Genomic DNA, 15340 nt, shown 5'->3' on the forward strand with positions numbered 1-15340 from the left:
CTTGCTTTCCTATCTCTGTGAAACATCTCCAGCCTTGCTTTTCTCTCTCTCTGTAATATCTCCAGCCTTGTTTTCCCACCTCTGTAATATATTCAGCCTTGTTTTCCTCTCTCTGTGTCATCTCCGGCCATGCTTTTCTGTCTCACTGTAACATCTCCAGCCTTGCTTTCCTATCTCTGTAACATCTCCAGCCTTGCTTTCCTATCTCTGTAACATCTCCAGCCTTGCTCTTATCTCTCTCTGTAACATCTCCTGCCTTGCTTTCCTTTCTCCCTGTCACATCTCCAGCCTTGCTTTTCTATCTCTGCAACATCTCCATATTTGCTTTTCTCTCTCTGAAACATCTTCAGCCTTGCTTTCCTCTCTGTCTGTGACATCTCCAGCTGTGCTCTCCTATCTCTGTAACATCTCCAGCCTTGCTTTCCTTTCTCTCTCTGACATCTCCAGCCTTGCTTTTCTGTCTCTCTGTAACATCTCCAGCCTTGCTTTCCTCTCTCTGTAACATCTCCAGCCTTGCTCTCCTATCTCTGTAATATCTCCAGCATGGCTTTCCTCTCTATCTGTAACATCTCCAGCCTTGCTTTCCTCTCTATCTGTAACATCTCCAGCCTTGCTTTTCTCTCTCTCTGACATCTCCAGCCTTGCTTTTCTCTCTCTCTCTGACATCTCCAGCCTCTTTCTTTCCTCTCTATCTGTAACATCTCCAGCCTTGCTTTCCTCTCTATCTGTAACATCTACAGCCTTGCTTTCCTCACTATCTGTAATAACTCCAGCCTTGCTTTGCTCTCTCTCTATAACCTCTCCAGCCTTGCTTTCCTCTCTCTCTCTCTAACATCTCCAGCCTTGCTTTCCTACCTCTGTAACATCTCCAGCCCTGCTTTCCTACCTCTGTAACATCTCCAGCCTTGCTTTTCTCTCTCTTTAATATCTCCAGCCCTGCTTTCCTACCTCTGTAACATCTCCAGCCTTGCTTTTCTCTCTCTTTAATATCTCCAGCCTTGCTTTCCTATCTCTGTAACATCTCCAGCCTTGCTTTTCTCTCTCTTTAATATCTACAGCCTTGCTTTCCTATCTCTGTGAAACATCTCCAGCCTTGCTTTTCTCTCTCTCTGTAATATCTCCAGCCTTGCTTTCCTATCTCTGTGTAACATCTCCAGCCTTGCTTTTCTATCTCTCTGCAACATCTCCAGCCTTGCTTTCATATCTCTCTGACATCTCCAGCCTTGCTTTCCTCTCTCTCTGTACCATCTCCAGCCTTGCTTTCATATCTCTCTGACATCTCCAGCCTTGCTTTCCTCTCTCTCTGTAACATCTCCAGCCTTGCTTTCCTACCTCTGTAACATCTCCAGCCCTGCTTTCCTCTCTTTGTAACATCTCCAGCCTTGCTTTCCTACCTCTGTAACACCTCTAGCCTTGCTTTTCTCTCTCTTTCACAAATCCAGCCTTACTTTTCTATCTCTGTAACATCTCCAGCCTTGCTTTTCTATCTCTGTAACATCTCCATCCTTTCTTTTCTCTCTCTTTAATATCTCCAGTCTTGCTTTTCTCTCTCTCTTTAATATCTCCAGCCTTGCTTTTCTATCTCTGTAACATCTCCAGCCTTGCTTTCCTCTCTCTGTGTAACATCTCCAGTCTTGCTTTCCTATCTCTGTAACATCTCTAGCCTTGCTTTTCTCTCTCTTTAATATCTCCAGCCTTGCTTTCCTATCTCTGTGAAACATCTCCAGCCTTGCTTTTCTCTCTCTCTGTAACATCTTCAGCCTTGTTTTCCCATCTCTGTAATATCTTCAGCCTTGTTTTCCTCTCTATGTGTCATCTCCGGCCTTGCTTTTCTGTCTCTCTGTAACATCTCCAGCCTTGCTTTCCTATCTCTGTAACATCTCCAGCCTTGCTTTTCTTTCTCTCTCTGACATCTCCAGCCTTGCTTTCCTTTCTCTCTGTAACATCTCCAGCCTTGCTTTTCTATCTCTGTGTAACATCTCCAGCCTTGCTTTCCTTTCTCTCTGTAATATCTCCTGCCTTGCTTTTCTCTCTCTCTGTAACATCTCCAGGCTTGCTTTTCTCTCTCTCTGACATCTCCAGCCTTGCTTTCCTCTCTATCTATAACATCTCCAGCCTTGCTTTCCTCTCGATCTGTAACATCTACAGCCTTGCTTTCCTCACTATCTGTAATAACTCCAGCCTTGCTTTGCTCTCTCTCTATAACATCTCCAGTCTTGCTTTCCTCCCTCTCTGTAAAGTCTCCAGCCTTGCTTTCCTCTCTGTAACATCTCCTGCCTTGCTTTCCTGTCTCTGTAACATCTCCAGCCTTGCTTTCCTCTCTGTAACATCTCCGGTCATGCTTTCCTGTCTCTGTAACATCTCCAGCCTTGCTTTTCTCTCTCTTTAATATCTACAGCCTTGCTTTCCTATCTCTGTGAAACATCTCCAGCCTTGCTTTTCTCTCTCTCTCTGTAATATCTCCAGCCTTGCTTTCCTATCTCTGTGTAACATCTCCAGCCTTGCTTTTCTATCTCTCTGACATCTCCAGCCTTGCTTTCCTCTCTCTCTGTACCATCTCCAGCCTTGCTTTCATATCTCTCTGACATCTCCAGCCTTGCTTTCCTCTCTCTCTGTAACATCTCCAGCCTTGCTTTCCTACCTCTGTAACATCTCCAGTCCTGCTTTCCTCTCTTTGTAACATCTCCAGCCTTGCTTTCCTACCTCTGTAACACCTCTAGCCTTGCTTTTCTCTCTCTTTCACAAATCCAGCCTTGCTTTTCTATCTCTGTAACATCTCAGCCTTGCTTTTCTATCTCTGTAACATCTCCATCCTTTCTTTTCTCTCTCTTTAATATCTCCAGCCTTGCTTTTCTCTCTCTCTTTAATATCTCCAGCCTTGCTTTTCTATCTCTGTAACATCTCCAGCCTTGCTTTTCTCTCTCTTTAATATTTCCAGCCTTGCTTTCCTATCTCTGTGAAACATCTCCAGCCTTGCTTTTCTCTCTCTTTAATATCTCCAGCCTTGATTTTCTATCTCTGTAACATCTCCAGCTTTGCTTTTCTCTCTCTTTTATATCTCCAGCCTTGCTTTCCTTTCTCTCTGTAACATCTCCAGCCTTGCTTTCCTATCTCTGTGTAACATCTCCAGCCTTGCTTTTCTATCTCTCTGTAACATCTCTAGCCTTGCCTTCATATCTCTCTGACATCTCCAGCCTTGCTTTCCTCTCTCTGTGTAACATTTCCAGTCTTGCTTTCCTATCTCTGTAACATCTCTAGCCTTGCTTTTCTCTCTCTTTAATATCTCCAGCCTTGCTTTCCTATCTCTGTGAAACATCTCCAGCCTTGCTTTTCTCTCTCTCTGTAACATCTTCAGCCTTGTTTTCCCATCTCTGTAATATCTTCAGCCTTGTTTTCCTCTCTATGTGTCATCTCCGGCCTTGCTTTTCTGTCTCTCTGTAACATCTCCAGCCTTGCTTTCCTATCTCTGTAACATCTCCAGCCTTGCTTTTCTTTCTCTCTCTGACATCTCCAGCCTTGCTTTCCTTTCTCTCTGTAACATCTCCAGCCTTGCTTTTCTATCTCTGTGTAACATCTCCAGCCTTGCTTTCCTTTCTCTCTGTAATATCTCCTGCCTTGCTTTTCTCTCTCTCTGTAACATCTCCAGGCTTGCTTTTCTCTCTCTCTGACATCTCCAGCCTTGCTTTCCTCTCTATCTATAACATCTCCAGCCTTGCTTTCCTCTCTATCTGTAACATCTACAGCCTTGCTTTCCTCACTATCTGTAATAACTCCAGCCTTGCTTTGCTCTCTCTCTATAACATCTCCAGCCTTGCTTTCCTCCCTCTCTGTAAAGTCTCCAGCCTTGCTTTCCTCTCTGTTACATCTCCTGCCTTGCTTTCCTGTCTCTGTAACATCTCCAGCCTTGCTTTCCTCTCTGTAACATCTCCGGTCATGCTTTCCTGTCTCTGTAACATCTCCAGCCTTGCTTTTCTATCTCTTTAATATCTCCAGCCCTGCTTTCCTATCTCTGTGAAACTTGAGTTTATAATTAGATTAAGGTGCGTCAACTGAACAGAAAATATTGTTGTATGGAGCATTGTAGGATGTATTTTCTGTGCGCTCAACGATGTTGGCAGGTTGTATCGAAAGGCAGTGTATTATTTCAATGGACAGATTTGGCTTGAGGCGCAGAAGAACCGGGCACCTGGGTTACAAAATAAAAACTTTATATGTGCATAAAGATTTGAGGGAGGTAAGATAAATGTAGACATTTTCTGAAATAGAATACATTTAGAATTAGGGAAGAGTTTCTACAGAGTAGTGGCGAGATTACATCGCGAGAATAATGGTCACACTGACACGCAGGTCAGTCCAGAGAAGATTCACTCAACTGACTCCTGTGTTGGACGTTTATTTCAGGTGGAAATCTTGAACTGACTGACTGTGGATCTGCTGGAGTTTAGGTGAACAACATGTGATCATGGTGACACCAGGATATTCCAAGTCGTCTTTCCATGTTGAATTCTGAAACCATATTTCAGCTTGTGTGAGAGATTACCAGGAATGAATGGACTATGAAACTGAAGGTTATCTCACTTAAGAAGATGTTGCATGTTTTAATCCTCTCAAAGTTTCGTGTATTTGTGAACTCTCTTCCCAGATAGTAATGGAGAATAAAACATTCAATATTCCTCAGGCAGAAGCAGGCAGATTCTTGACTAACAATGAAGCACTAACCTTGTAAAGGCATAGGAGGGATGTGTGATTGATATCACAATCAGATCATCCACGATCTTATCGCATGACTGAGCTGTATTGGTGACTTACCCCTTATGCTAGTTTCTGCATTTCTGATGACTTTAGGTACTGAAAAAAATTATGAGATGATTCTCATGAACACAAAGACATTTCCTTTCAGATTATTGGGCGCAGGTTTCCATATGTGACTTTTAAACAACACTCAAAATCACTCAGGGAAGTTTCATGTTATTGGAGAAATGTCAGGAGCATAGGGCAAAGTGAAAGCCTGCCTTGAATCTGCTTTAGAAATCACATTGGGTCGAATGGATAACTTTAATTTTGCTCATTCTTTTCAGTTCTTGTTGTGAGGTGAGTTTCATTAGCAAGGCCAGCATTCTGTTGCCGATGTGTAATTTCTATTCAGAATATGGTGATAAACCCCAGGGATTCTTGTGGTGCAGGAACACTAACAGGTATGTTACAAAGAAAGAAACGGGATTCTGATCCATTTGATAGAGAAGGCAGAATGATATAGCTTCAGGTTGGTGTGCTGTGTGACCTTGGAGATTGCATTCCTCACCACTTGATGCTCACAATCTATGGAAATAGTGAGACAACAATTAAAGTGATAGTGATACAGCATATAAACAAGCCCTTCAGGCCAATACATCTACGGCAGCCAGAAAACACCAATGTACATTATTGCCAGTTACCTGAAGACCTATAGCCTACTATGCCCTGGCCGATTTTGCTTAACTGCTGCATTGTCTTCCTATACACTTAATGGTAAGGTCCTAGGGAGTGTTGCTGAACAAAGAAACCTTGGAGAGCAGGTTCATAGCTCCTTGAAAGTGGAGTCGCAGGTCGATAGGATAGTGAAGAAGGCATTTGGTATGCTTTCCTTTATTGGTCAGAGTATTGAGTACAGGAGTTGCGAGGTCATGTTGCGGCTGTACAGGACATTGGTTAGGCCACTGTTGGAATATTGCATGTAATTCTGGTCGCCTTCCTATCGGAAAGACGTTGTGAAACTTGAAAGGGTTCAGAAAAGATTTATAAGGATGTTGCTAAGGTTGGAGGATCTGAGCTACAGGGAAAGGCTCAACAGGCTGGGGCTGTTTTCCCTGGAGCGTCAGAGGCTGAGGGGTGACCTTGTAGAGGTTTATAAAATTATGAGGGGCATGGATAGGATAAATAGACAAAGTCTTTTTCCCTGCAGTCGTGGAGTCCAGAGCTAGAGGGCATACGTTTAGGGTGAGAGGGGAAAGATATAAAAGAGACGTCAGGGGCAACTTTTTCACGCAGGGGGTGGTACGGGTATAGAATGAGCTGCCAGAGGATGTGGTGGAGGCTGGTACAATTGCATCATTTAAGAAGCATTAGGATGTGTATATGATAGGAAGGGTTTTGAGGGATATGGGCTGAGTGCTGGCAGGTGGGACTAGATTGGTTGGGATATCTGGCCGACATGGACGGGTTGGACCGAAGGGTCTGTTTCCATGCTGTACATCTCTATGACTCTATTTGTGACCTGGCCATTTTTTGTTCTTTTATGTACAAAATGGTTTCATGGACATAGATAACACAACGATAAAGACAGTGTCAAACTCATCAGATGAATAAAAATCAGACTCTGCATTTTTCAATAATTCTAGAAAATCCAATTGTCGTTTCAATTCATTTGGAATTTTAAGGGAGCTCGACCAGCATTAATTGACCTTGAGAGTTCCAGTCCAGTTTATGTTGGTCTGTCCAAGTGGCTGGTGGGAGGGAGTGCCAGCAGCACATCTCATGTGCTGAGTTAGCTGGGAGTAAACATTACTGGTGGTGGATGGAGTGTCACACAAGCTGTCATGCTGTGGTGAACAGCTCGCAGGCAAACAGGAAAACTGACTCATTGTCAAAGCGAACATATAGGATGGAGTTTATTATTTTTCTGAGAAATAGCAAGCTTACAGATACAAATCTCTATAGTAATGAAGGGAAGTATGTGTCTATGTTGTTGGTGTCCTTAAAATAATGGTGTCAAACAGTTGGAATTATGTTATTACTTTGGAGGGACGATGCTTGCACTGAGCACGTGATTTATCCTGGATATATTAACAGATGGCTGAGCTGTCCTAGGTTGAGTAAGTGCTGATATTCCATGGGATGATGTTGATTTGTAAACTCGCCACTTACTGAGCACAGTTCGCCAGAACAAACCAACAAGTACCGTTGGTTGGTGTTTCAGAATGGATCAGAGCTTTCTTGGCTGCCACCACATGGAATCATGTATAAAGACAAGGCTAATCGAATCTGCACCATCCAGTGCTGATGCTAGTGTTTTCTCCAGTTTGTGAGGTTACCTTCCTGAACCACCCTCCCAGGCAATGCATTCTAGACACAAATCGTTCTCTGGGTTCAAAACGGATTCCCCAAATCCTCTCTCTTCTCTTCTCTTTCGCTTCAAACATGTGTCCCTTGTTTTAGACCCTTTGACTAAGGGGAGCAGCTGCTGTCTGTTCACTCTGCCCAGACCTCTGATGCTCTTATACACCTCTTTCAGGTTCACCCCTCACCCTTCTCTGCTCCAAAAGCAAGACTAGCTTATCTTCATGGTTTGAGTTCTCTCTTGTCTTGTTACTTCTTCCAAAGTGCAGCATCTCACATCTTTCAGTGCTAATTTTTATCGGTCATTGATCTGGCCATCTGAACAATCAGTTTGTACCCTCTTGTAACCTAACACGTTCCTCCTCACCATGACCCACCCAGCCTGTCGTTGTGTCATCCACAACATTGTTTCTCATTCTCCAACACTCCCCCCCCCCCCCCCCCCCACACCCCACCCTCCCATCTCCCACATCAATATCATCAACATTTCGGAGCAGTGAGAGGGGGGAGCCGGGAGAAGGTGATGTTGGTGCAAGGTGATGGTCGGGATGGCCAGTAAGTACATTTAAACTTGTTACCTGCAGGCCAGCGAGGGAGAGGCGAGCCAGGGACTTCTGGGAAGGGTAAGTAGAACAATTTATATTTGCATGGTTGCGTTACCAGAGACACTACTCGGTAACTAGTTTATTTCCTAATCCTTTTTTTAAGTAGTCACTTTGGGAGTTACAATAGTGGCAATGGAGTTTAGGGCAGTGGAATGTTCCTCTTGCAGAATGTGGGAAGTAAGGGTCACCACTAGTGTCCCTGCTGATTACAACTGTGGGAAGTGCACCCAACGCGAAAACCGCGTTAGGGAACTGGAGCTGGTGTTGGATGAACTTCCGATCATTCAGGAGCCTGAGGGAGTTATTGGCAGGACTTACAGAGAGGTAGTCACTCCCCAGATAAAAGAAAAAGACAGATGGGTGACAGTTAGGGGACAGAAAGGGAACCTGCAGGCAGTGCAGGGATCCCATGTGGCCATTGCCCTCAACATAAGTATACCGTTTTGGATACTGTTTGGTGGGGGGGGGGGAGAATGACTTACCAGGGGAAAGCAATGGGGCACCTGCTGCTCAGAAGGGAAGGAGGAAGAGGAGCAGAGCAGTACTCATTGGGGACTCGATAGTTAGGGGAACTGATAGGATGTTCTGTGGGGGCGAGAGAGACTCACGGTTGGTATGTTGCCTCCCGGTTGCCAGGGTTCGTGATGACTCTGATCATGTTTTTCGGGTCCTTCGGGGAGAGGGAGAGCAGCCCTGAGTCGTAGTCCACATTGGCATTAACGACATAGGATGGGGACTTGAGGCAGAAATTCAGGGAGCGAGGATGGAAACTTAGAGTTAGGACAAACAGAGTTGTTTTCTTTGGTTTGCTGCCCGTGCCACATGCTAGTGAGGTGAGGAATAGGGAGAGAAAGGAGTTGAACACGTGGCTACAGGGATAGTGCAGGAGGGAGGGTTTCGGGTTTTTGGATAATTAGAGTTCTTTCTGGGGTAGGTGGGACCTCTACAAGCAGGATGGTTTTCATCTCAACCAGAGGGGTACAAATATCCTGAGTGGGAAATTCACTAAAGCTATTAAGGTGGACTTAAATTAATACAGCAGGGGGATGGGAACCAAAATTGTAGGACAGGTACAGAAGAGAATGAGAGTAGGGAGTTCCAAAATCAAGTATCTGACACTGGCAAGCGAGAACCTGATTTGAAGTGTGTGTACTTCAACGCGAGGAGCATCCGAAATAAAGTGGGTGAACTGCAGCGTGGGTTGGTACCTGGGACTTCGATGTTGTGGCCATTACGGAGACATGGATAGAGCAGGGACAGGAATGGTTGTTGCAGGTTCCGGGATTCAGATGTTTCCGTAAGAACAGAGAAGATGGTAAAAGAGGGGGAGGTGTGGCATTGTTGATCAGGGACAATATTACAGTTGTAGAAAGGATGTTTGGGGACTCATTAACTGAGGTAGTATGGGCTGAAGTGAGAAACAGGAAAGGAGAAGTCACCATGCTGGGAGTTTTCCATAGGCCTCCAAATAGTCCCAGAGATGTAGAGGAAAGGATAGCAAAGATGATTCTCGATAGGAGTGAGAGAGACAGGGTAGTTGTCATGGGGGACTTCAACTATCCAAATATTGACTGGGATCACTACTCTACGAGAACTATAGATGGGTCAGTTTTTGTCCAGTGTGTGCAGGAGGGCTTCCTGACACAGTATGTAGACAGGCCTACAAGGGGGCGAAGCCACTTTAGATTTAGTACTGGGTAATGAGCCTGGCCAGATGTTAGATTTGGAAGTAGGTGAGCACTTTGCAGTCAGCGATCACAATTCTGTCAGGTTTACTTTAGTGATGGAAAGGATAGGTGTAGTCCACCGAGCAAGAGTTACAGCTGGGGGAAGGGAAATTACGATGCAATTAGGAAAGATTTAGGAAGCATAGAATGGGGAAGGAAACTGCTGGGGATGAGCACATTAAAAATGAGGACCTCATTCAAGGAAAAGCTCCTGTGTGTCCTAGATAAGTATGTACCTGTCAGGCAGGGGGCAAGATATAGAACGCGTGAGCTGTGGTTTTCTAAGGAAGTGGAATCCCTGGTCAAGAAGAAGAAGAAGGCTTATGTTAGAACAAAATGTGAAAACTCAGGGTGCTTGAGGGTTACAAGGAAATCAGGAAAGACCTAAAAAGAGAGCTCAGAAAAGCCAGGAGGAGACATGAGAATTTGTTGGCGGATAGGATCAGGGTTAACCCTAAAGCTTTCCATAGGTATGTCAGCAATAAAAGAATGACGAGAGTTAAATTAGGGCCAATCAAGGATAATAGTGGGAAGTTATGTGTGGAGTCAAAGAAGATAGGGGAAGCACTAAATAAATATTTTTCGACAGTGTTCACTATAGAAAATGAAAATGTTGGCGAGGAAGATACAGAGATACTTGCATCTAGAATAGAAGAGATTGAGGTTCACAAGGAAGAGGTATTAGAAATACTGCAGAGTGTGAAAATAGACACGTCCGCTGGGCCGGATTGGTCTATCCTAGGATCCTCTGGCAAGCAAGGGAAGAGATTGCCGAGCCTGTGGCATTGATCTAGAAATCATCATTATCGACAGGAATAGTGCCTGAGGACTGGAGGATAGCAAATGTGGTTCCCTTGTTCAAAAAGGGTATTTGAGACAACCCTGGTAATTACAGATCAGTGAGTCTCACTTCAGTTGTTGGTAAAGTGTTGGAAAAAGTTATAAGAGATAGGATTTATAACCATCCAGAAAAGAATAAACTGTTCAGGGACAGTCAGTACGGTTTTGTGAAGGGTAGGTCATGGCTAACGAATCTTACTGACTTTTTGACAAAGCGACCAAACAAGTAGATGAGAGTAAACTGATTGATATGGTGGAAATGGATTTCAGCAAGGTGTTCGATAAGCGTTCCCACAGTAGGCTATTATACAAAATGCAGAAGAATGGGATTATGGGAGACATAGCAGTTTGGATCAGTAATTGGCTTGCTGAAAGAAAACAGAGGGTTGTCATTGATGGAACATGTTCATCTTGGTGTCCAGTTACTAGCGGCGTACCGTAAGGGTCAGTGTTGGGTCCACTGCTGTTCGTCATTTTTATAAATGACCTGGATGAGGGCTTAGAAAGGTGCGTTCGTAAATTTGTGGACGACACTAAGGTCGGTGGGTTTGTGGATAGTGATGAAGGATGTAGTAGTTTGCAGAGAGTTAGGATGCAGAGCTGGGCTGAGAGGTGGCAAATGGAGTTTAATGTGGACAAGTGTGAGGTGATACACTTTGGACGGAGTAATCAGAATGCAAAGTACTGGGCTAATGGTAAGATTCTTGGGAGTGCAGATGAGCAGGGAGATCTGGATGTCCATGTAGCCAGATCCCTGAAAATTGCCACCCAGATTGACAGGGTTGTTAAGAAGGCATACAGTGTTTTGGCCTTTATTAATAGAGGGATTGAGCTCCGGAACCAGGAGGATATGCTGCAGCTGTACAAAGCTCTGGTACGCCCATACTTGGAGTATTGTGAACAATTGTGGTCACCACATTATAAGAAGGATGTAGAAGCTTTGGAAAGGGTGCAGAGGAGATTTACTAGGATGTTGCCTGGTATGGAAGGAATGTCTTACGAGAAAAGGCTGAGGGCCTTGAGGCTGTTCTCGTTCGAGAGAAGAAGGTTGAGAGCTGACTTAATAGAGACATACAAGATAATCAGAGGGTAAGATAGGGTGGACAGGGAGAGCCTTTGTCCAAGGATGGGAACGGCAAGCATGAGGGGACACAACTTTAAAGTAAGGGGAGATAGGTATAAGACAAATGTCAGAGGTAGTTTCTTTACTCAGAGAGTAGTAAGGGTATGGAATGTTTTGCCTGTAACCGTGATAGATTCGCCATTTTAAGTGCATTTAATCCGTCATTGGACAGGCATATGGACGTACATGAAATAGTGTAGATGGGATGGGCTTCAGATTAGTATGACAGGGTAGCGCAACATCGAGGGCCGAAGGGCCTGTACTGCGCTGTAATGTTCTATGTTCTATGTTCTATTTATGAATATCAAATATAAACCTTGATTTTCTACCTGTTCTACAGATCTGTTGCAGAGGAAGAATTGGGAATTCCAGTCTCATGTTTTTCATATTTTGGTGAATTTACAGCGTGATACAGTTGAGATCTTTTTATGAGGAAGTCAGAAATAATATTTTGGACATGGAGCTGAATTCTGCTTATACACTCCACCCCTCTGCATGTATTATTCATCAGACTTGTATATCATTAATTTTGGAATAGGTTTTGGCACCGTGCACTGCGACAGTTCAATTTGATGTGGGCCTGCAGCTTATTCTGTAATAAATTTACTGCAATAGTCAGAGCTGAAGATTTTTCTTTTCATCTGCGGATGGACACAGGCTTGTTGATTAAGTTTGTTTGAAAGAGCTGGAGGGATGAGGATAAAGATAAAATTAATTTCTACATCAAAAACACTATAGAAGATCAATTCATATTCTCATTTCTACGTTGGATTGGAAGCAAACTATAAGAACAAGGACCCATCGTTCTGAATATTGTTTTAAAAAGTGACATCATGTTGCAATAATGCATTGCGGACAAAGAAAATGTCTGCATTTGATGGAGATACAGAAATGCAGAGTGAATGTACAATATGAACAAGAATCAAGTGTTCATAAAAAAGTATGAAAAATCTTTTCTTAATTTTCAGACGAAACCAGATCCCAATTTTCCTGAACAGTGATGTTTGATTGTCCATCAATCTCACTTTTCCAACTATATGCTTTTCCTGCTACTGATGCGCCTTCTGGCACACATCATCCTCCCTTCCTACTCGTTCCTTACCCTTCTAATTTCCTTGCATTGCCCATTCTGATACTACATACCCTTCCACTGACCATTCCCCTTTACACTTCTTGCACTGTATGTCACACCACTTCCCCTGACCCTCCATTTCCCTTTTTGCTCTCACACTAGTTGCTGGAATCTGCTGATTTATGTGCTACTACTGGTCATCAGTGAATGATGAGCTTGTAATGATCAATGTCAATAACAACAGACAATAAGATGTTTGCCACTGTTTGATGCACCGTGAACAGGATAGTTTTGTTCACTGTTGGTACAGACTGGAGCTTCTTCCTGTCCGTCTGTCACAATGTTTAACAAAACAGCCTCATCACCAACAGGACAAACACCTTCTGTCAGAATCGGAAGGCCAGGTAGGAATTTTCTTTTGAATATTGTGAGGACCTTGTTCTAACAAACAGTGTTTGTGTCTTTTGCTCTTTATTCTTTCAAGTGATCTGCCCATGTAATTTGTGGTGAGATCAGAGTGACTTCCCTTTCAATCGAAGCAGGACTTGACTGAGGGTGGAATCAAGGACCTTGAGCAAAACTGTGATTAATGGGAATTAAAGAACATTCTGCTGTGGTAATGGGAACAATGGGAAAAACAGTCTCTGCAAGTTATCTTCCAAGTTGCATTTCATTGACGAGGAATAATTTGCTCTTCCTTCACAAGTATTTGTTAAAAATAGTCATTCTCATATTTTTAATTTTTTCATTCAGAAGCCATAATCAAATACTCGAGAGCCAACAGAAATGGCAGCTACACTGTTCCCTTTCAGATCAGATGAATATCCACAGTCCAAAAGACTAAGTAAGTTGAAAGTGTTGTAAAACCTTAACAGGTTCTGAGCAGAGAGAAACATATTTGACTTATTGAGTCGAATATGAGTTTTTCCCAATAGGGTAATATCAGGCTTAATATTCTAACTCTGTTTCTCTCTCCAGATACTGGCTCATCTGCAGTGTTTTGCCACTGTTTTCTGTTTATGTTACAGATTTGCATTTTCCCCAGTATTCCCTAGCACAGTGATTCATTGGGGGGAGCAGGGTGGGAGTTGCATGGTGTATCATTGGTTAGCACGACTGTCTCACAGTAGCAGGGGCCTGTTTTGCTTCCATACTCAAGACTATTTGTATTGAGTTTTCACATTCTCCCCTGTCTGCAAGTGTTTCCTCCAGGTGCGCCAGATTCCTCCCACAGTCTAAAGACTTTCAGTGGATTGACCATGCTAAATTGCCCATCGAACACAATTTTGAATAAATGCAAACACACAGGTACCACAGACCTGTGGGGAAGAGAATTCTAACTCAAACGGTCCTGAGAGAATTTGTCTTTATCCCTGTTCCTACCGAGGTTAGAGAGTCATTGTATCTTTTTTCTAGCCCCACTCTTCCATAGGTCATGACAAATTATCAGTGTAACCAAGTGTGTGATATGGCAAATGATATCAGTCTCAGACTGTGTTAGGTACAGTGTTAGGAACATGTCAGACATGTTTCTTAAATTTGTAAAAATAATTAATCTAAAACAAAAGCAAAGTTACTCAACAAACGATGGAGAGATAAATGGCATATAGTTTGGACATTGACGATATGTGTATCATTCTTTATTTTCCTATAAATCTGAAACACACACATACGTCAGAAAGTAAACAGAAGAAAAAATACAAACTCTGCAGAATATTAGTTTGGAAGACTTTTGTCCAGATAATAGTTAATTTCATGGCAAAAGGAAAATTGAAGTGGTCTTAATTGTTATTCTGCCTCACAGATGCTGATGGCAATAGGGTTTCTTCCTGGAATATTTGGACTTGGCTGAATTCCCTTCTCTGCTGGCAGTGGGGAGATTCCAATAAATCCTTAAACGGAACCCTCCATCAGTGGGAATGATGCCTGATAGATTTTCTGCTCTCTGTTAAAAAGGCATATGGCGTGTTAGGTTTCATTTGTCGAGCGATTAAGTTTGGGAGCCGCAATGTCATGTTGCAACTATACAAAACGCTGGTGCAACCACATTTGGAATACTGTGTACAGTTCTGGTCCCCATATTACAGGAAGGATGTGGAATCATTGGAAAAGGTGCAGAGGAGATTTATCAGGATGTTGCCTGGTCTGGAGGGAAGGTCTTATGTGGATAGGCTGAGAGGGGGTTTGATAGAGGCATACGATATGATCAGAGGATTAGATAGAGTAGACAGTGAAAGTCTTTTTCCTAGGATGAAGATGTCAGCTTGTACGAGGGGGCATAATTACACTTTTAGGGGTGATAGATTTAAGACAGATGTCAGATGCAGGTTCTTTACGCAGAGAGTGGTAAGGGCATGGAATGCCCGACCTGCTAATGTAGTCAGCTCAGCCACATTAGGGAAATTTAAATCCTTAGATAAGCACATGAGTGATTTTGGGATAGTGTAGGGGGACGAGCTGACAATAGTTCACAAGTCGGAACAACATTGAGGGCCGAAGGGCCTGTTATGCGGTTTATTGTTCCATGTTCTATGTTCTATATGTTATTGTCGAGATGAACAAGTAAAGTGATGGATCAATGGCTGTGGCTGTTCAGACAAGTTACATTTTCTTCCTCTCTGAGCTGAAACATATAATAATGTTACCTGAACACCAAATTGAACCATGTAATGACTGGTTAAACATTCCGCTGATTGCATACTCCATCCCTGTTACCTGCTCCATTTAGGAGTGATTTGTAATTTATCATTTGAAAGCATTTTATATGTGGTTTCATAATTATTGTACAATGAATGCATGTCTTCAAAGTACTGTGCTAAAATGAATATATTGTTTTATTAAATTAAATCCTTAGTTTTATTCTCTTATTCTTTAGCTA

The 15340-nt window shown here is 43.1% G+C and overlaps 1 long non-coding RNA gene across 1 annotated transcript in view; it reads left to right on the forward strand.

Moving 5' to 3' along the window:
• Positions 1 to 11762, forward strand: part of LOC148136374 (uncharacterized) — a 28785-nt gene extending 17023 nt beyond the window's left edge. Inside the window, exons 5-6 of the long non-coding RNA XR_015754588.1 lie at positions 4402 to 4568; positions 11731 to 11762. This is a non-coding gene — a long non-coding RNA (uncharacterized LOC148136374). The remainder of the gene's footprint in view (positions 1 to 4401; positions 4569 to 11730) is intronic.
• Positions 11763 to 15340: the final 3578 nt, after the last annotated feature.

The sequence above is a fragment of the Chiloscyllium plagiosum genome, unplaced genomic scaffold (genome assembly GCF_037043375.1).
Source record: "Chiloscyllium plagiosum isolate Xiang-an unplaced genomic scaffold, Cpla_swu_hap1 HiC_scaffold_46, whole genome shotgun sequence".
NCBI lineage: Eukaryota > Metazoa > Chordata > Chondrichthyes > Orectolobiformes > Hemiscylliidae > Chiloscyllium > Chiloscyllium plagiosum.